Genomic DNA, 22,596 nt, shown 5'->3' on the forward strand with positions numbered 1-22,596 from the left:
CTTTATTGTACAAATAGTGTTTGTGGCAGAGCCCCGACAAATTTAATAATATTATCACTGATGATGATGCATGCTGATGCTATCATGAAGTTCTCGAGCTGTGCTGAGCTCACGAGAAAATGTGATCCACACTAATACAGATTAACTGACGTTGCCACAAAAAAACAAAAAGTTTTCCAGTGTGTCATGCTAACAGGATATAAAAGATAAGAATACGTCATGTGCTACAGGTAAGAAAACAACTAGCATACTGAAAAACACAGAATCTCTAAATACATCGGTTGTTAGTGTCTGTTAACCTAATGGCTTGTAATGCATCTGCTACTCTTAGAAGACCAGTGGTTCAAAGAGTGTACACAGAGGCAGTGATTTTTTTGTACCCTTTTTTTTAATTTCCATGTGAACCTGACACACAAGACATATGCTGTATTGTTGCAATAATGATGTTAATAAAATAAAAATGCATGTCAGACAGCTCCAGCAATGACAAGGCAAGCTGCAAACTTTAATTCGTGTCACGGCGACGGATGGCCGGTACTGAATAGGACTCAGGTGCAGAAACCCAGAGCGGAGACAGTAGATGATTTAACAGTTTATTACGGTTAAGTGCAAGGGGGAAAAAAAGGGAAACGTGGCAAAGACAGAAAATGACGAGACGTGGAGCCTTGGTGTGGCGTGCCCAGGGGAACGTGGCTAGGGCGAGGGAACGAGGCCTGAGAAGTGGAACGGAGCTGAGTGGGGAACAGTCACACTGAGGGGAGAGGATATAGGAGTTAGGCAGGTAGTGAAGGCAGCTCAGAAGTGGCCAGTATAAGAGCAGCAATTCTTACTTGCAGTTAGGGACCTGGAGTGTTTGAGAGGGGGATGATGAAGATCCAGGGGAGGCTGAGTGGCGTGGAAAGGCTGACCTGAGATCCGGGGCTCCAGATGGAGTGTGATGGCAGGAGGGCAGGCAGGTGAGGCACAGAGGGATTTCCAAAATGATCACTAGGTATCCCGAGTCCGGAGGTGGAGTGAGCCAGGGTGGGTACAGCAACTGTAGCACAAAAGAGTCTTTGTTAGTAAGATAAATCACAGCGAGAATTTGAAACACAAGACCTGTTACCAACATGGGTTGATGACGAACTGGCAGTGAGTGAACATCGATGTGTGGTTTAAATCCCTCTGGCTTGATAGCCTGCAATAGGCTCCAGGTGTGCAGGAGCTGGAGTTGGCCCTGCCCAGGGGCGGATCCCAGGTCAGTTCAGGAGCCTAATGGAAACTCCAGCCACCCACCGTAGACCATGACAATTCGGCCCACAGCTCACTATTCTCTGATGTAGAATTAGCAGTATTAGAGTATTGTGCATATAATATATTGAACTATCTGAATAAAAAAATAATAATTATCATTTAAAAAACACTGTTCATGTGGGTAAAAATAACAGCTAAACTTGTAGTTGATAGTTGATCTGAAGCCAATGTCTTTATGAAATGTAAGTTGAACCTTAAATAAATATACACGGAGTATACAACATCTAGCTTATGTCAAGTGTGTTTAGCATTTGCCCTCATTGCAGAAATAAACATGAAGGTAATTAAGTTTGACACTGACAGATACAGCCAAATTATATTTAAATTATGAGTAATTATCATCCATACAGAAAAAAAAGAAGTAGAGAAGCAAATTAGATCAAAGTCTAATTAAAAGCAGTCTGAATCATGTACACAAAAAGCAGGAAACAACTACACATAAGAAAATTACTTTTTGCTGGAACAACAGATGGTACCCAGTATTACCATGACTCCCAACATGACTCTTTTCACCTAAATACAAAAAAGAATTGAAAACAGCGCATACCAATGGTAAATGTAAAAGTTTAGATGACATTTTCCTCATGGTGTGAAAAATATATATAATAATATTAGTGGAAACCAAACCTTCTGCAAGTCTTTAACAGATGTAATATCATAAACGTAAAAGTCAAACACATATTTGCAGCATAATCCATTATTTCTGTTTTTTTAAATATTTCAAATCAGTAGAATGATAAAGAAAATAAAACTGTACCATTGAATTATTATGTTTTCATAGGGCTTCATCATATTGTTTGTAGACATTTACTATTCCTACATTTATCACTAGAACTGCCGAGGGGGTCATTTTGACTCCTTGGCATTTAAAAAATTGTGTTTCTCTGTTAAATTAAAACTCCATCATCTCATATTTTCAGGCTTTTCCTTAAATGGGCATATTCATCAAATTCTGAATTTTTGGGTGTGTGGACTCAAAAGAGAAAAAAAATGACCACTTTTGCCTAGAACCACAGAGGACATGATTTTGACCCCATAGAAATCAATTGAAAACTGCTACTCCAACTCCCCAGATTGCCTAGCAACAATTTTTTTTTTTATTTATTTTTTTTACAAACATATTGACATGAAGGGCACTTTAACATATATATAACATGAGCCAGAGCTACTTATATGTGATTGATAAAGAGTGTTGGGTGTAATGAGTTACTGTAATCACATTACAGTTTTCAGTAATAAAGTAATGTAACACATTACTGTACTAAATTCAGTAATTATGCTACAGGTACAATTATGTTGTTACTTACGTTAAACATGTTCTTCAGTTAGTTTTTCTTCCTGCAAACTTGGGCTTTGGTCAGCTGATTATAGTTCAAGTGTGGGAGGAGTGGAGAGCTGCACATTACTGTTATTGCACAAAAGGACAACACCACAATGGTAAAATAGAAATTGCATCCAGGACAGAAACTACCACATTTTACTGCTAACACAACTTCTGCTATTTTCTAATATCCGCACAGCCAACATGCTAACGTAAAGCTAGCCAAGAAACAGAGTGATTTTAAAGGTGAGTGTTTGCAGACCCCAGGCCAGAAGCCAGACACTGACCTTCAACAAGTAACAAAAACAGTACAATAGAATCACTGTGGTGACCTTTTTTTGAAGTCTCTTTGGGCTTTGGGGTTTTATAATTAGGGTTATTTGTTTTTATTACAGTTATTTTGTTATATTTTGTAACTTTGTAATATATTGTATCATTTAATTTAGTTAGTTACTGTTCTCACCTTCTTTGAACAACCGCGACTAATAATACCAGGACAGTCTCCTGGTATTTTGCTACACAGCAAACCTTTGTATGATTGCACACTATAGAGGAGCTGGACTGCCTGTGCAACCTGAATGGGTGGCAGGTACCATCTGATGATACTAGTAGTGACAAGATCACTAGTAAAAAGGAAAAGTAGAGAAAAATCAGTCACAAGGTATAAGGAGAAAGTAATGATCTCTGGCCACCACCAGCAAGATCATTCCCTTTTTTGAAGTTATCTTAGTGTTGTCTCTCCAGTGTGCTCATTGCCATTTATTTGTAAGACTGTGAGTAAAACTGAGTACCAATCATTTAAGCTTTCTAACTGAACAGAATGACATTCCTCAAGTTTATTCTGATATACAATTTAATATCAATTTGGGTATGAGTTTTCATTTGTATACTTCTTGCTACGTCTAACATTTTGAATTACAGGATTAACTCACTTGATTTATACTGTGATGTTCAAGTGTTCCCCTAATTTTGAGCAATGTATAATCCACACAACCAATTTACCAGTAAAGCTGAACGTTTGTTTAAAACACTTTTTCAACTTAGAGATTCAGAATGACACCACCATCATAGACACCAGCTGGCAATGATACTCCTTATTCTGCTCTGCAGGAGCTCCACTGTGAGTTTGAGAGCCACTCCAAAAAGAACTTGAAGCAGGTGGCAAAATACTTTACGTATTACATCAAGCTCACCAGAGCTGCAAAATAAGAAAAAGACTCAATAGCTGAGTTAAAGAATGAGCTACAATATATCAATCTACATGCATTTACGAGGAGTGCAAGGGATGGGAGACTCATAATATTGCCCCACTGGCCTAAAGACCAGTCAGCAAAAATTAGGCAAGCACCAGTCACAAGGGAAACATGTGTAACAGGAGGTTGCTGGCAGTGATTAGTGTAAATTTGGTTTCAATGGTAGTCCACTGATTGTTTGGGTCACCAACTGAATAGTTGTGAAAAGTATCATGAAACAACTACTTAAAAAGGCATCACTTGATCCAGCCGTCTTTATTACAGGCTAACCCTCTTTTTATCTAAAAGATTCTTGAAAGCGTAGTTGTAAAACAAATAACTGGTTATCCGCAGAGAAACTGTTTATCTGAAGAGTTTCAGTCAGGTTTCAGAAGTCATTACAGTACAGAAATAGCATCAGTGAAGGTTACAAATGATTTTTTTGACAGTGGACTCCCTCTGTTTTTGTCCTGCTAGACCTCAGTGTTCAATACTGCTCACAATATTTTATTATATAGATTAGAGCATGCCGTAGAATGAAAGGTACTGGACTGCTGTGGTTTGAATATAATTATATAATACTAATTATGGAGTTCCACAGGGTTTCGTGCTAGGACCAATTCTGTTACATTATACAAGCTTGCCTTAGGCACCATCAGTAGAAGGCACAGTATACATGTTCACTGTTTTAAAGATGATGCCCAGCTTTATCTATCCTGAAATCAGATAACACACACCAGTTACTTAAACTGCAGGGATGTCCTTGTCCTTGCCTGCAAGGTCTTTAATAATCAAGCCCCATTTATCTTAAAGACCTCATAGTGCAATATCATATCAATATAGCACTTTGCTCTTAGACTGCTGGTTTAGATGTGGTTCCTAGGATGTGGTTCCAAGGATATTAAAAAAAAAAAACCTTCAGGTTTCCAGGCCCCTCTACTGTGGAACCAGCACCCAGTTTGGATTTGGGAGATAAACACTTCTCTACTTTAAAGGTTAGGCTTAAAACTTTCCGTTTTTGTCATGGTCCGCGGTCCGGGGTGCTGATGGGATGCCCACGCCCACGGGCGTGGCTGCCAACCCCACACCTGCATCCCATCCCAGGCGATCACCAGGTGGACTATTTAATCCTGCCCTACCTGCTGCTCCACGCCATTCCGTAGTCGTCTCTCAGTGATCACAACTCAGAGTTTTTTGAGCCACCTGCCTGTCCACCTGCCCGCCTGAGATTTGGATCACGATCAGCCCCGCCGCCTCGACCCCTTTTGGACCCCCCTCTGGTTCACTCAGCCCAGCTATCACCGTAAGACGCATACTCCACCTTCCCTCGTATGCTGCCATTTTTCCGCACCCCAGTAATCTGTTTCTCCTTTTTTTTGCAGCCTCCCACAGCCCCGCTCTCGGCGTTCCCTGCGTGACTCACCTCCCCGGTCCTTCGGTTTTTTCTGGTTCCACACGTTGTTTTTTCCGGCTACCCTCACGGGACACCTTTAGTTATAATAAAATTTGGTTTCTTTATTCTCCCCTACCCTGGTGTGTGTGTTCTGCTTCTGGGTCCAGCTTGCGCACGGAACTTCGGTTCATGACAGTTTTGACAAAGCATATAGGCTTGGATCAGGTGACCCTGAATCCTCCCTTACTTATGCTGCAATAGGACTAGGTTGCAAGAGACCTGATGCACTGAATTTTCTTCTTCACTCAACTCTTTTCACTCTGTGTTTATGCAGCACTCTGCATTTAATCATACGTTATTATTAATCTCCAATTAATCTTCTCGTCTTCTTCCCCGCATCCCCAACAAGTCGCAGCAGATGGCCCCTCTCTGAGGCTGATTCTGCTGGAGGTTTCTTCCTTTTAAAAGGGGGTTTTTCCTTCCCACTGTTTTCTTTGTATTATTGTAAATTACAATATAAAGTGACTTGAGGAAACTGATTTTGTGATTTGGCACAATTTAAAAAAATAGGATTGAATTGAATCAAACCAGAAACCATTGACCTTCTCAGAGTAACCACTGCAACTGAAACATTTTAAAAGAAAGAGTGTGCCTTTAAAAGGCAAAAAGAGCCAAAGTTGTGTTTGTCTGTCTGAAATCACTCAGCTTTAAAATCACTTTGAGTTCTTGGCTGGCTTTACGTTAGCATGCTGGCTGCGCAGATATTTGCAAAGAGCAGAAGTTCTGTTAGAGGTATAATAAGGTTGTTTTTGTCCTGGATGCAATTTCCACTTTTGTCTTTTTATGAAATAAAAATAAAAATAATGTCCATATCTCCTCTCCTGAAAAGCTATGTCGCTCTACTGTTCGACAATTTTTCTTATCCCTCAAATTAAGTCAAATCAGCTGATTGTAGCAAGTGCAAGAGCATCTTTATTTGATGTGTTCTTTGCCCCACCTTGCAGATTACTGGAGAACCTTTGTAATGCAAGTAACAATATGATTGTAACTGTAATGCAGTTACTGAATTTAGTAGAGCAACGTATTACATTACTGCATGACTGAAAAAATGTGATTACTGTATCTAATTAACATATTACACCCTTCACTGCTGGTGAAGAATGCAGGAATGGACTGGTCTTCAAATCCACTGCAGATAACGGAGATAAATCCAGTCTGAAATCTTAGTGGACTGCAACAGTTAATGCTAGAATCAAGATTTACCAGATTGTGTAATATTAACACAAACAAAGTAATGTAAGTAAATTTAATTATAAACTAAAACTGTGTTGTTAAACTCCACTGTCCACTATGTCCCTTTTGACCTTTTTGTTAGAAAAAAAAAATTACATGTACAAAATTGTTCACTGTTCATCCATCCATCTTCATCCGCTTTATCCGGGGCCGGGTCGCGGGGGCAGCAGCCTAAGCAGAGAAGCCCAGACCTCCCTCTCCCCAGCCACCTTCTCCAGCTTATCCGGGGGAACACCAAGGTGTTCCCAGGCCAGCCGAGAGATATAATCTCTCCAGCGTGTCCTGGGTCTGCCCCGGGGCCTCCTCCTGGTGGGACATGCCCGGAACACCAACCCCAGGAGGCGCCCAGGGGGCATCCTTGTCAGATGCCCGAACCACCTCAGCTGGCTCCTTTCGATGTGGAGGAGCAGCGGCTCTACTCTGAGCCCCTCCCGGATGGCCGAACTTCTCACCTTATCTCTAAGGGAGAGGCCAGCCACCCTTCGGAGGAAGCACATTTCCGCCGCTTGTATCCGCGATCTCGTTCTTTCGGTCACTACCCACAGCTCGTGGCCACAGGTGAGAGTAGGGACGTAGATCGACCGGTAAATTGAAAGCTTCGCTTTTACACTCAGCTCCCTCTTCACCACAACGGACCGGTGCAGTGTCCGCATCACTGCAGCCGCCACACCAATCCGTCGTTCGATCTCCGGCTCCCTTCTCCCCGAGGTACTTGAACTCCTCCACTTGGGGCAGGAACTCATCCCCGACTCCGTGTCGGGGATGAGAAATGCTGTTCACTGTTCAGCATTTGGGATTTTTTTCTTTCTTTTTTTATGTGGGAAGATAGGTGATCCACATGTTCTGGTTTCAGAGTGCTCTTTTTCGGAGTTACCACAGCTCCCAGTCTCTCTACAGAAATGTGAGTATATATTTGACAGCCTGGAGAGGAAAGAAAAAGTGACCTCGTGGACACACCACCAGTTCAAAGAATCCTCAATGAGAGGGAAAGTTGGGGCTTTACAGTTTCAATCCATTTCCTTCCCTGCTCTGCCATAGGCATTCTTGGGTTGTGCTGTACTTTCATTGAAAGCGTATATCGGCAAACTCAAAAGTGGCATCATCCTCCACAGGCAACATTTCTTCCATAATTCCTGTTTGCTTTGGTGTGCCTTCGAAATCTAAATGAAAGAGTCAAACGAACAGTAACGACCTTCCTAGTAACAAGATTAGAATATTGTTTTTCACTCAGTCTCATGAAATTTTTATTTATGATTTCTTTTTCAAAATTTTAAATGGTGAAATCACACTTAAATTATTCAATGGGTAAAACAGTGAGTAAGTCATGCCCACCATGCCAATTTAGTGGCACAGTTACAGTAGCTTTTTGGTTGGTCTTATCTGGTTTTCTTATGGTAGCATTATTCACTAGTTTTAAAGCTGTAGTAAGCTGAAGAAGTTAAAAGAAGTGAATACAAAATAAATAACAAAAAAATAGCAGAAAATAGAAAGTCCTCTTCCTGTTGTTTTATATTTTCTTACCCATTGGCCTAAAAAGATCTATGATTGGCTTAGGCGTCTCATCTTGAACTACATTTTCTAAAACTTGGAAACAGAGCTGCAGAAAAGCATAGGAGGTGGAGGAGGTATGGGAGTCGACTTGTCTTTTAAAGATTTTACTTACAACATGTAAAAATGTTTTTATTATTTTATTTCGTCAAACTGTGGCAAAAACATTCCCCTACTCCAGCCTCAATACCTTCACATAAGCAAATTTTCCAATTTGAGTTGCAAATACCACATTAAATGCATTATTTCTGAGAACCCATGCAAATCGTGTTGTGCAACGTGTAACACAATAACACGATGCCAGCTGACAGCTCTCCTTGCTAAATTATCCAACAGAATCAGATTATCCAACACAGACTCTGGAAAGATGAAGTCATGAAAGAGTTACACACTATTCCACCTGAGTTGGCATGACATGCTGGCTGTGGCACTTTCACATACAAGACTGTTACTGGAAGTACAACAAAGAATATTTTTTCACATTATTTAATTAACACTTAGACTTACATTTCACTGGATGTTTATTATTGTTATTTAGTAAATTTTAGGCAAAAAATGTTAGAACAATAATAGTGGTATAATAGAAAAAACATGGCTTGGGTTGAAACCTTCATTTTCTCGGTTGCCTGACTCTGGTCAGAGAACAGCCTCAAAAATGGTGTCTGCATTATCTTTATCATTATCTTTCAGATTTACACTACATTAGTTTCAAAGTATGCTGACTGTCAGGAAAAGGCACAACAATAACATTAAATTTTGAAAACTGCAAAAGAGGAATCATTTATAATGACTGCTGGACTAGGTTTACTGGCTCCACACTGGGATTTGGTTTCACTGCAGAATTCAGGTATAGCCGTTTCAGTAAAGTGACTGTGATAGCAAATTATGCCCTCGCTCCAGAGTTCTCAGTAGAAAGAGAACACTTGGATTTTCTAAGACAGAATAAAAGGTATTTAGCTGTTAAAGCACCAAAGCTGAGGGATTCTCTTCCCACAGAGCTTGTTGGCAAAGTTGAAAGTTCCTGGTCCGTTCATGATTAAATGACCTCTTGGTATTCTTTGCAGTTGCAGATGTGACATGGCTAACCTCTTCCCCCGAAACTACTGAATTACCAACATAAATAATTTTTCCGAGCTAGATTTCATACACAACGTGCATCTTGTCCAATTCAGTCTCCTTTCAGCAACCTGGCAATGTAGTGATGTAACTTTACAAATTTATTGTCCAGCCAAAAAAAATCAGCAGTCATCTTCCATAGAGTGCAACTCCCTTTTTTCCCATGGTGTCAAAGTAGTAGGCTATATCTTTTCACACAAAGTAAGCTCCTTTTCTGTGCCTAGGCAATTGAAATATGAAGGTGATAAAATCTGTAAAATTTTGAGGGCTATATTGAAAAATGTTTAAACGGACTCTGACTATCTGACCACCTCCACACTACCCAACAATAGAAGCCGGCATTTAAACTCCATCTAAAAGTCCCTAAACACCTGTACTGAGGTCAATGACATTTTCGTTTTCTTTAAAGAAGCTGTCTGGAAAGGATGAAAGATTTGTGCTTATCAGAGTGTTTAAAATGAAATTCAGCAATTGACTAATACCCAGACTAAAGAGTAGAAATGCATTTCTGCTCAGCTTCAACTTTATTTACAACAATGCAGCATGATAGATGCATAACCATATTTATTAGTTAATTTAATTCATAATTTTTAGTTATCCAGAGTAACCAGTGATGAACAAAAAGTGATTCACTTATCTTAAAATGTGCCTGAGCACTGCCATATATATACCCCGCATCACTGGCATTGGTAGCTTCAGGCTAATGGTTTGTGCAATAGTCTCGATACCTGCTTGCAGTGGGGAAAAAATGGCTTGTTACTGAAGTTGATATTCACAACGCGGTTTTCAAGTGCCTTTCTTTTTGTAGGTTCAAGTCAAGTTACCACGGGGTAGTATGGCAGGTGAGTCTTCAGTGTTCTCTCGGGTTTCAGGTTGCTTGTGGTTACTTTCACAGGTGGACTTGTAGGTGAGGCTTCTCTGTTTTCTGCAGATGCATTTATTGGGACCGACTCTTTTCCTCCACAGGCTCTGGTGCAGTCAAGGTCTTTTGAGATCTGAGGTGAATATTTCTTTTAGGAGCGAGAGTGGGTCAAACAGGTTTCCCCAGAAGCAAGGCAAGCGGGCACACCAGGAGAGTATGATACTGAGCAGCTTAACAATCCAATGAGGAATGGAGAGGAGAACCAGGGTTATATACTGCTTGAGAGGATAGAGGTAGAGGAGGATCAGGTATACTGGTGGAAACTAGGGCAGCCATGCCTACGTTTGGGAGGGGTAAGCAGAGCTAATACTGACGCCCACACACACACATGCACATGACAGTGAGAGGAGAGGAGAACAGATAGAAGGCAGGTCAGAACCTGAGAGGGGAATGGGACCATGACATTTAGTGTTAATACTTTTTTTTTTCCTGTCTGGCAACAGAACAAAGATTATGGCCACTCTAAGGTGTCCTTATTAAGCACTTTTCAGCAGTAAGTTACTGAAGAAAAAACAAAAGTGCTAGTTGCAGTGTAATTATTTACTAAGGCATTACCCATGAGTTGGGGATCATTATTTCTTTCTTTAATAATTTACAGAAGCATCCTTTCAGGTTCCGGTACTTTGATATTGTTGTACACAGTATTTACAGGTGCTTTCATCATAGTCTGAATATCCATAGATAATCCAAAACAGTTCAAATTAATGGATCTCAAAGTTAATAAAACTTTAGAAATCAAGACTAAATGTTGTAGCAATGTTGGCCAATTGCATTAAATATTATGTAACCTTCTTTAGGAAAAAATATTCTTTATATCAGATATACAGTGTTTTATTTTAACTAAGCTCTGAAAAATTTAGTCGAACTGTAATCACTCCTGTTCATTATATGTCCATTAAAAACATACTAAACTACAGTTCTACTATTGATTTGTCATCATGCTGCAGGCCTTACGGAATCTGCAAGCAACAGTAATCAGAATCCAAATTTAGATGTCAGAGGTGCAGTACAGAAGTACTTCAGTGAGCTTTCTTTGAAATTATGCTGCAGCTTGCGAGCATTGACGGAGAGTTTCTCGCATATGCACGGTCAGACAGTTAAGTGACCTCATGGGCAACAAGCTTTATTAAAACTGCTCCTAATTTCCCTTAAATGAACTTCAGATCAGACAGTCTGATGTGAGCCGATGGCTCAACACTCCAGTGTACAAAGGGTCAGACACTGTAAGCTGCACTACGCCATCACACTTTAAATCTATGGTAATGTTCTGCGACTGAAGTTAATGTATAAGTCAGTTAATTTTTAATGCCAGTTTAAGCTCAATTCTGAAGTTATCATCATCATCATCAAGCACTGACACTTTGCTTCATTAGGCTTTTTGCAAGAACACTCAGGGTCATTTGAGATTTGCTGGCATTAATAACGATCTCTTACTATGTGTTCCCTTTTGAAAGTTTTATAGTTCTCTACAGTCCCTTATAGTTTTACAGGGTGATAATGTTAAATTTATAAATACCTTCTATCTAATAAATCTGGAATAGCATTTTCTATTTGTAGATTCATTTGAAATACAAGTGCATGAAGCAAACATTGCATAAAAAAAACCATTTTAGTTGCAAAAAAGCCGCTTCACTGTGCAGCCTGACACCATGAATAAGGAGCATGAATAATGATGTTGCACTGCCCAAAAATAAGAGTCAACAAGTTCAACATTGGTGTCTTACTTGACACGAATCCCCTTGCAACTGAGCGTTTTATGTTCATGTGAGAAGAAAAAGTTGCCTAGTAAATGTGTACATCAAATGATGCATGAGTTTTATATGCAGTTTAGGGATATTTCTTTAGATTAAAAAAGGAACAGCGTGAGGAATTATCCTTCCGTCTCAAAGTTGCTCTCGCCTTATCATTCTCTTTTCTTTTTTTTTTCCCTTGTCAAATCCCTATTTGAAGACTAAAAACGGGATGTTGCAAGCCTTTGTTGCTGTTTCCAGCATTTGATATGTGTGACTGAAAGCATAGCTTATCCTCTCCTACTGGAGCATTCAAAGCACAAGCATTGTCTTGTGTGCTTTTGTGTTGTGTGTGTCTGCATGATGAAAACAGCGAGAGATGAGGAAGTGACTGTGCCAAGCTAATGCCACATGGGGCGGCAATGTGTCTATCAAAACTAATACTCACCTCTACCAAACTGCTTTGCAAAATTCCAATAATTTTCATTTAATCATGTAATGTACACTTTCAGGAGTTTGATGATGTACTGCACACAGTGAAAAATTGCTTATTTCTGGCACCGGGACACCATAACATTAATTTAATCTTCCCACTTTATTTGTAAATCTTCTGTAGGTCTCAGGCTTTCCTCTGTGGCTACTTCCCCATTTCCAACCATATAATACATGCATCTAATTAACATGTTCATAAACTAAAGAGAAAAAACTATTTCAAGTGCATGACGTCTTGTTTTAACACACACTGTGTTCAAATAACTGCTACATTTTCATCAATTCAAGTGTGGCGAGTTGCACATTCATCACCAATTAAATGATTTCCAAAATGAATATGCAAAGCTTTAGCAGCACATTCATTTTCTATTCACTATCTGCTGTGCTATTAATTTACAGCATAAGTGATTTGTGATACCCAGAGAGGAAAAGGAAACATTTCTAATCATCCCTAAGGTGATAACTGTGCAGTATGAGCATACTGCAGTTAGAATTAGGCAAAATTCCAAGTCAGCTCTCCAGGGCAGGACTAATCATGTTTCTTTATTATTCCCCTAAAAGCAGTGGTGCAATATAAGTTACAATACACAATGATGCCTCTCTGTATGCATCCATGTAGCAGTCTGAATAATAATTCCATTTCGTGGATTAATGCCTATTTTCTGGTTCTTGGTGTTTTAGCTTAATGTCCAGAAGAAAATCAAGAGCTTCTTTCATAAAATATAAAGTGCATAAACATATAAGATACTTTAATTAATGCTGAAGGTATCTTGATGAACCTCATGTGGATTTATGCTCTGCAACTTTATTTCAATCAATGAATAATTCAGACTGATAAATTTGCACAATGTTGCATCAGAAATATAATAATAAAAAGGAATATTCCTTGAAGTAGAAATAACCCAGCATAAATGTTTCAGTGCATTCCGGGTGCTAGGTTTCCATATCCAGGCAAGGCCACTACTGACATAAGGGGTTGCTTGCTCCTCACACTAAAATCAGGCTCTAAAATATTTGAATAATGGAAGAAACAGAGTCTTCCTTTCACATCGTCAAAGAGAGTTTCTGTCAAGTGGGAGACAGAGAAATCCAGTCAGTGAGAGACAGAAGGAGAACTTTGGTCAGCATCCACCCTGACAGGAATGACATTTCTATTCTTGTTTGCTTGACAGAAACCTATTGTTACTGGCTTTTCACACTGGTTAATGCGCACCATTTCTATCAAAGAACATAAGCTTGATATTTATATCAGTCAAAACAATCGCCGACTGTGCTGAAGCAAAATGCTAAATAAGTTACTTTACGTGTCTTTCTTTCCCAAAATGACATTTGTGTTTGACAATATCCCATAAATAACTGGTAGGTTCTTTAGAGGTCATCGTTTCAAATTGATTTACTAGTGTTTTTCAGAAAATGCTATAAAAAAAACTTTTTTCCTGAAAGTTCAGTACAGTTTTCGTTTTTGAGATATGTTGACTTTGTGAACTCTTTAGAACAGCCACATACACTCCCACAGATTTGTGCATTCAGTGCTTTTGGGTGTGCTCAACACTTAGCTTGAGTGCATGAGGCTAGAGAACATGGAGGAATGGAAATGCAAAGGATAGCTAATGGAAGTACTGTTCTTTAACATATTCATTTTTAAAGAGATAGCTTGCCTATGAAGAGCAGCAGCAGCGGTATCAAAGCCAGGGTGCCTGAAAGCCATTACAATAACAGTACATTTTCACAGATTATTTATTAATCTGACAATGAAAGGTGCAAGAAGCTACCTTGGAGGAGACATTGTCCTACCTTTCTGTCTTCTGGAGGAAGATGGAGTGACGGTATACACCTGAAAAGCCTCTTTTCACCTTGCACCCTTTCTGGTTGGTTTTCATTGTTGCTGCTGTCAGATCTGACAGACCTAAAACACTCGAGACAACAGTATCCTCCACACATATGCCCTTACTGGTTTTCTGTGAGATCTTGGATGGACTGTTAGAGATGTTAAATAAACTTGTGTGTCCTTGATGGCTGACTTTGAAAGCTTCCGTGTTACTTCAATTCCTTTTGAACACATTTGATCTTCAGAAGGTTTTGTTTTTGGAGTGAGTAAGTAGGTTAGAATTGCCTTTGCTAAAACCAATTTAAAATCTGACACAGACAGTCCCCTTTATTCCCCTTACTTCAAATTTAAAAGAACATACTATTCCTAAAATAATACTCTTAAATGCACTTGAGGGCTAGAACCTGCAGTGCATGGAGCATCTGCATTAGGACACAACAAAAGGATCTTCAGTAAAACCTACTCATATCAAATACAGAAAGCTTGTGAGTTCACTAAGGTCACGTAACTAGTGGCCTCAGTGAACCACTGTAAAAAAATTAAGTACAAAAGCAACCGAACAATTTCGAATTGTTTTTTAAATAAAGAAATATCACAGGTGGGTAGCACTGAATAAATCAGATGGTCCACAGATTAAGCATTTCAGAAATACTTTTTTTTCTTAACCCTTTCATTAAAGCCAGGTTTTGGTTTTTAGACTGGCCCACAGTTACTGTCCATTCAAATATGAGGCCTATGGTATAGGTTAAGAGTTTACCACCATCGGGAAAGAAACTCCAGTTGTTGATATTCACAAGCATATTTCACACACTTTACATACTCTATTCTCCCTCCCAAGCTAAGGACAATATTATACAGGACCAGCAGCTATGGTGGTTGAGGAATTAATAGAGTTCTGGTGTTGTCAGTGCTGCTGTATTTTTACTGGACGTGCTGCTGTGGCTTGTGACTAAAACTGAGTCTGATTACATTTGATAGAGGGTGAAGAAAGAGAATATGTACACAGAGGCACGCGATCAAATTATCTGCAGGGGACTTGTCAGCACAGAGAATCACCGTATCTTGGTCAAAGTGATGTTGTTTAAAGTAATCTGAGAAATACAGAAAGGTCTTGGTAGCTAGGCTTTAACTTGCTCACATATATTCACTAGGTAGAGCAGGGTGAGGATTGTGATGCTATGAATTTTTATTTGATTGTATTTTTCAAAATAGAATGAGTGCAGAGCCTGCCCCGTAACCTTGCTTTCACCACATTATGTGTTTTGTCTATGTACACTGAATGCTTGATTTCATCCTAGCCCCATCCGTCAACAAATCAGGATCCACTGAGGGTGTCAATGAATAACAAAGGTCCATCTTCGAGCAGATTAGGTGTCAGCTAACTTCCGCTCCGCCCCACGTGCCATATAGAAGCCTCGGGGGGCTTGTGTCCCGAGAATGATGGGTAATAAAAATGAATCATAGATGAAGGCCAGAGACAGGGTGCTACAGGAGGAGTCTTGATGCATTAAACAGGAACAGTCGATAAGTCCTCTTGTGATAATAGAGCATACAGGAGCTGCCGCCAAGCCATTTAACGCTTGTCAATCCAAACCACAGAGGGCTACAAAGGTGTTCCTGAAAATGTTTCATTTGGCAGGTTAGAAATTATTAACTTTCAAACTGTTTAAATCAGAACAAATCTGAAACTGTTTATTCATCTGATAAGAAATTTGTGAAACCTGGAACAAAATTAAGGTGCAAAATCTTCCTTTTTTGTTTTTTGCAAAGTACACCATTAGTGACAAACAACAACAACAAAAAGGGATGGAAAAAAAGCAGTTGTGATTTTCTTATGCTGGTCTGAGTTACTTTGGTAATTAACAACAACACAAACCAAGTGCTGTGTAGCAATAAGATTTAGAGCTCTGTGACTTTCCACTCCTAGTTAATTGCTTCTGATCTCACTTCCTTCGGTCATCATTCTGAGGAATGCTTTCTGCAAGCGTAAAAGCCACTTCCTAGTTCCACCTTTCAGGAATAATTACCTCCACTGCACACTGATGGATATATTAGGAACAGAGGCTAAGAAAAATCCACTAATCTTATGCTTTCTTAGAACCACACTGGATTTTTGCAGCACGTCACTTTATACATACTCTCCGACTGCAGAATTGGATGTGAATCAAATTGGCCCACAGCAATGAAATCTGTTGTGGAATGTGTCACTTCCTAGGAAGTAAGTACATCAGTTACATCAGTGTAGCCTCTAATTGAATGGAATATGTCACTTTTGGACAGCTTTTGGACCCGATGGTTTTGCATAATTATATTAATATGATGGCTATTTACATGACCTTATACAAAGAGCGTGAGGCTGCCATAGCAAGGTGACAGGGCGTACTAATTACTGTCAAACACAGTCAGCTGACCTGTAAACAAATGCACAATGTTACATATTTGAACTCTCGGTGATCTCTGCCCCAGGTCTACATGGTAAAATCTACACACTGGGTCTAGGACACGTAAAATTAGTTCAAGAGATCAATGAATGATGGAAAAATTATATAGAAGGAATGAGGGAATCAAAAAGAGTTTGGGCTTTATGTTCTGACAAAATGTAGATGAAATTACCTGGAGAGCTGGATACAATCAACTTTAATGGAAAACATTACAGAAACTCTTCACTCACTTTGCATTTCAGATAAAAAAAAAAATCAAGTTTTTGCAGGTTTTATTTTCCATTGAAATGAAGTGTTTCTCCCTGAATTACTTCTACTTTTGGCTTAGTTAGTGACAGAGGTTTGGGGGTTTTTTCAATAAAAGAGAACAGCATAGAAGAGAAAACAACAATGTTCAATGTAAGGGCCATTACATTGCAAAAAATAGCTTAAAAAGAAAGAAAAACAAACAAAGCAGCAGTCCGGGATTTCTGTACAACGTTTTCAATAGCAAGAGGCCAAATAATGTGGTAACAACAATACAGGCGATTGATTTGTTACGTTGCTGTTAATGCAAACTTTTAGTAATTAGCTGTAGAAATGGCTCAACATGATATTCCTCTCACACATTCCCACATTAAACATCTTTCTATTTCTGGCTTTGCCCATGTTGAGACAGGGAAAAAAATGTATTTATATCTGTGTGTAAGAGTATGTTCCCAATACAAAAGCAAGTCATTACCGCGCATTGTGGTAAATCAAAATTATGGTATTAGGGTTGTTGTTGTTTTTTTTTCTATTTATGTATTTTCGATTACTCATTTTATTGTCTTCCACTGTTGTGGGAGATTCTTTACTGTTGCTGCAAAATGACGGCTGTAAATAAAAAGTAAATGATCCATAGAGTCTCAGTTTATTTAGTGACATGTATAAACTGCAGTTTACAGGTCAGAAATGAAAGCTGATTTAATAAAAACTGAAAAATAAAACTTGCTGTTGGCAATGTTTGCTGTTGTGTTAAGCAATTATATATTAATAATTTACTATCAATTTGACATAAGGTTAGCGCAAACTTTTAAAAGAGTGATACGCACTACCTTGTTTTCCCCTTAGGAAGCTAAGGTAAACCCAGACAAGAGGTTTGAATGTAGAGTAAGTATTTCGTGAACTACTGTTGCTCATATTCACTCCTGTTGATTTATTTTTGAAGTCTTCTCACTGTTGTCAGTGAAAAGAAAAATCAATTTCTAAAGAAAAATCAATGCCAATTCCCTTCCCTCTGGGCTTGTCTCTAGCTTACAGTATATGGAACAAGTGCAATGGAAGTAATGATCTTGTTCTTCTGGCTACACTACCACAGTTTTTTGACCGTCTGAAAGTGCTCTTGAGGTCTCCTGTGGAATAGGCTCTGAGATTTGAGTTCGCTCAAATTAGTGTAAATTACCCCAACTCTTCCCTCTCTCGCCTCACAGAGAGTCCCTTCATTTTGCAGCCAGCATAAAGTGCTGCAGTGAGACAAGACAAGATCACACAGCCAATCAATTTAAACATTTCGGCTTCCTTGATTACATTTTATTTATTTTTTTCGTTTACAACGTTAAGATTGTAATCACATGTTTACCGGATGATTGGTCCCAGCTGCAGGTATCATATTTTTAACTTCACGTGACACGTAAAGCATCATTAAATTTTTAGCCTTTCATAGCTCCACTATGGAAATTAAGGGGAAAAGGTGATATAGTGTGTCTTAATTATATGAATTTTGCAAGACAGGGCTTATAGTAACAGCAGCTCCAATAAATATTAAAAGTATGGTGCTGTTTGTGCTCTGAGAGGCAGAAGCAGTTGTTGCCTGTGTGAGAATGACCCCTGATATGCATGTTTTCGAGACAATAGGAGAATAGGGGACCCAATTTGAGCGGCAAAGTATTGATGTTGGCATATTTTGTTGTCTTGCTTTTGTTTATCCTTTTTTTCCAAAAACCCCAAATTAATATAGAATGTGCATATGTTTTTAATATGGACTCCTGGCTGTGTCAAGCAGTGTTGATAAAATGCAATCTTTCTGCAGAGGGCAGCTGTGAAAGCCACAGGGAGCAAATAAACAGATTCATGAATACAATGCATACTCAAACAAATAGCACCATCTTCTGAATACCAAAAATGGTAGCAACTACCCTCTGCTTTGATTTAGTACCACAACGTTTATTTTCATCCATTTATATTCCATTCTTGCTTTGTAATCACCGTCAAGATGCTTTTTCTTGTTCTCGTCTTAAATCTGACTGAACTATTATGCAATTTATAAACCCAAACACAGTCTTGTTTACAAAACTTGTTTGATTTTGTTCTTTTTCGAGCTATATATTTTTCCATCAAGCTCGCAGCCATGTTCCATACTTTTGATGTGATGACAGTTTACAGAAGGGGGAAGATAAGAAATAATCCTGGATTAATTGAGTTGAAGACCTATATGAATGTTAGCCCACACTTATCTGTCTTCTTTTGAAGCAACAGTTGATAATATCTTTAGCTCTCTCTCTTCCTCCTGTCTATATCCCTCCCATTCTCCATCTCTCCCTGTCCTTCTTTTGGCTTCTCACTGCTTTAATCACAAGGGGGCCACAGGCAACTTCTGATGGGCCGTGGCTGTATTGCTGTCACACTGTTTCTTCCCCCTCAGCTCACGCCATGCCTCAGCCAGAGCCAGAGCAAGGACACAACCCCTTCAGGCGACCACCACCCAAATCTGAAGGGATGAAGCACATGTTGCCACAGATAAACCACTGTGATCAATCTCATGGATGCGCAGCGAATCACTGGAGCGAAAGGCTTTGAAAATCAAGCCTTGTCCCTGATGTGCCCAGCAATGATTATGTGGTCAGTGGTGCCAAAGGCAACCAGCAAACATCAAGGAACTTAGAGCAGCGGGCCTGTCAGTTCTCAACACTAATTAAACATACACAAGTATCTCAGTGATATGATGCCAGCAGGGCAAAGGCTGACATCCTTTGGTGTTTAATAAGTTGAAAATCCCAATCGCCAATGAACTTATATTATTAAGAGGTTATAAATTGTTATCAAACATCAAGGTACGACTTTCGAGATGGACACTGTAAGACCTGTCAGTTGTACAGGTTTCTCACCAGAGCTGGGACCAAGTCATTGTTTTGCAAGTCACAAGTCAAGTCTCAAGTAATGTCAGGCAAGTCAGAGTCAAGTCTCAAGTCACTGGTGTAAAAGTCCAAGAGTAAAGTCACAAGTCTGAAACTTTGAATTTCAAGTCCTTTCGAGTCTTTAAAAAAAGAAACGAAAAAATAATGTTGCAGTTATGCTAAATGTAAATATTAGACCATGTGATTTTTAAATCTGTGTTTTTCTGAACACATGACAAAATAGTGAACTTAGAAAATATACACAAATTGTTAAAACTGCACCTCTTTAAAATGCAGCTCAATTAAACTTAGCTCCAAGAATAATTTTCACCGACAGTTCTGAGATAATCTGCATGTTACTCTTGGATGCGCTTGTAGGACCGGCTTTAAAATCGCATGACAAAAATATCATACACATTTAAAAAAAACTGTATCACCAACGTAGCCTGGACAACGTTTGCTAGTTAGATGAAGTCAGCTATCTCATCGTAGCAAAAGAGAAGCACCATCTACCGTTCTTTATGCAACTTCAACTGTCCAAAGTTGGAAGTTGTTCCATCTCTGTCTGTGATTCTCTTCTTGCATGTTTTGCATATTGCATTTTGTTATTTTGTTGACTACTTCATAGTTTATGTACCTGAAAAAAACAACTACTTGCAGCATTTTTGAGGGTTTTTTTTTTCTTTTTAAAAAAAATCTGGTTAATTTGATTGGCTGTGCTACAGCTCACGCACACATACGTACGGAGTGTGGTTTGAATAAACGAATGAATGAATTGAATTAATGGTGCACACTTTCTATATAATATGCGTGTTAAATTTTACATTTAGGGTGAAATATATCAAGCCTTTTCAAGGAAACCGGTTCAAGTCCAATTCAAGTCCCAGGTCATTGGTGTAAAAGTCCAAGTCAAGTCACAGTCTTAGAACATTTTTTCAAGTCAAGTCTAAAGTCATAAAAAGATTAATGACTCGAGTCTGACTCTTTTACGTCACTGACACAAGACAGATGCCAATTATCAGCGCCAGAGAAGACATCGCGAACGCTTCCTGGCCATCCAGTGTAGATGTCTGTGAAACTGTTGGGAAGGCAACGTGAACATTTTATTTGTACTGTATAATCTGCAGTTTCTGACAGAAATCAGCAACTATCCTTTGAAGCACCGCTCCTCTAAAACAGCAATAAGGATAATTATTAGGTTATTTACATTATTATGTAAATAACAAAATAACTTAAAGCAAAAATTGGGAAACGTGAAGTCCGAAGTCTTTATATTAAGGGCCATCAGTCAAACAATATTGTTTGCTCTGGGTCTAAACAGAGCGCATTGTGTGTGAAGTCTTCTTTTGCGCATGCGGGCCGCTTTGAGCGTTCACACTAGAGCGTGTTTGCTGTCGCATTTTATTTGTAGTTTGAACAAGCAGACAAAAAAATCGGATTTGATCAAAAAATCGGAATTGAGCATTAAGACCTGCAGTGTGAACGTAGGCTAAATGTTACTGACTTAACATATCTGATAACTTAAACAATAAAAAAAGAAGTTAGGAAAGTTAAGAAAGGGTCAGAATTTTGAATTTTATCAAATTCAGTGTTAGATAATATCCAATATGTTATCTGCCATTTGTTTTCACAGTCAAATTTGCACAGGCTAAATTCCATTGAACTCTAATTAGTTTAAATAAGAACTCTTTTCTCAATTTTCTATTTTTCGTAGTTAAGATTCTGTTAAAAACAATCTGTTGTTAAAGCAAACAGATATAACACCTTCCAAAAACAATTCAAAAACCTTTTTTTTCCCTTCTTTCCAGTACAGTTGATGTCCTCAAGATCATATAGACCAAACAAATGCAACATGAATGAAATACTAAAAAATGCCTTTAGAATTTTCAGGATTTTGATGTAGATTCAGCAAATCCTAAATGTAGCAACATTTGGGACAACCTTGCATCCGACCTATTCTTTGGAGACCTTCCACATGTTTTACCACCACTGTGGTACCCCAGGAACCCCCCTGTTCAATCCAGTATTTTTCGTCAGGGACTGGAAGCCGCCATTTAAGCTGCAAAAAGGAAACAGTGTAATTTTTGCATTACAGAAGAGTTGAACAGCAGTTAAAGTTTCTTTCTGCATATTTATGAATTGTCCATTACAAAATGTGAAAGACATGGCAGCAACTGTTGTGTGACACAACTGAGCTCATGCTGATGATTTTATGGTGCGCCAATGCATCGACCGTATGGAAAGCTGTCAGCGCCAATGAGCTGGTTCTGACTCTGGATATACTTTATTGGCACTGTCAACAAGTTGATTAACACTGCTATTAGCTAACTACCACTCTCCAGCCATCATAAATATCATCTGTTAGGCTATAATTTGAAATGATATGAACCACATGTTGGTCATAAACCATGTATGGATACCAGCTTTGATGTTTGGGGTTTATATTAATACGAGTTTTTATTTAAATCATATAACTTCAAATCTAAATGTTCATTTTGAGTATTTTTGTCTGAACTGATTTCACTTTATCTTACAAAAATGCAGGTTAGTTGGAACATTTAACACATTATGTGTTGATCAACAGGGTAGTTTTGAAAGGTAGGAGATCATTTTCTCCTTTTCTGCTGTCTCCATCTACAATAATCACTTTCTGTCTTGTACTTAGCACAAACGCTCTTGCGACACTGAGCATATTCTTTCCCTATCCTATTTTTTACCACATTTCCTTTGAAAAACAACAGTGTGAGAACATTGTTGCATCTATACACTTCATGTTGCACTGAACGTCAAAAATTTAAGCTATGATATGATTCTCAGTCAGCATCGGTTATCATATGACATAGTCTAGGGAGT

General features: G+C 38.8%; 1 long non-coding RNA gene across 1 annotated transcript; it reads right to left on the minus strand.

The window, feature by feature from the left end:
- Positions 1–579: 579 nt before the first annotated feature.
- Positions 580–1,282, minus strand: LOC309691680. The gene is made up of 2 exons (XR_014272082.1): positions 1,110–1,282; positions 580–1,036 (listed from the first exon to the last, which is right to left on the minus strand). It is a non-coding gene; the product is annotated as an uncharacterized lncRNA (long non-coding RNA).
- Positions 1,283–22,596: the final 21,314 nt, after the last annotated feature.

The sequence above is a fragment of the Aulonocara stuartgranti genome (genome assembly GCF_965226115.1).
Source record: "Aulonocara stuartgranti genome assembly, chromosome: 2".
Taxonomy (NCBI): Eukaryota; Metazoa; Chordata; class Actinopteri; order Cichliformes; family Cichlidae; genus Aulonocara; species Aulonocara stuartgranti.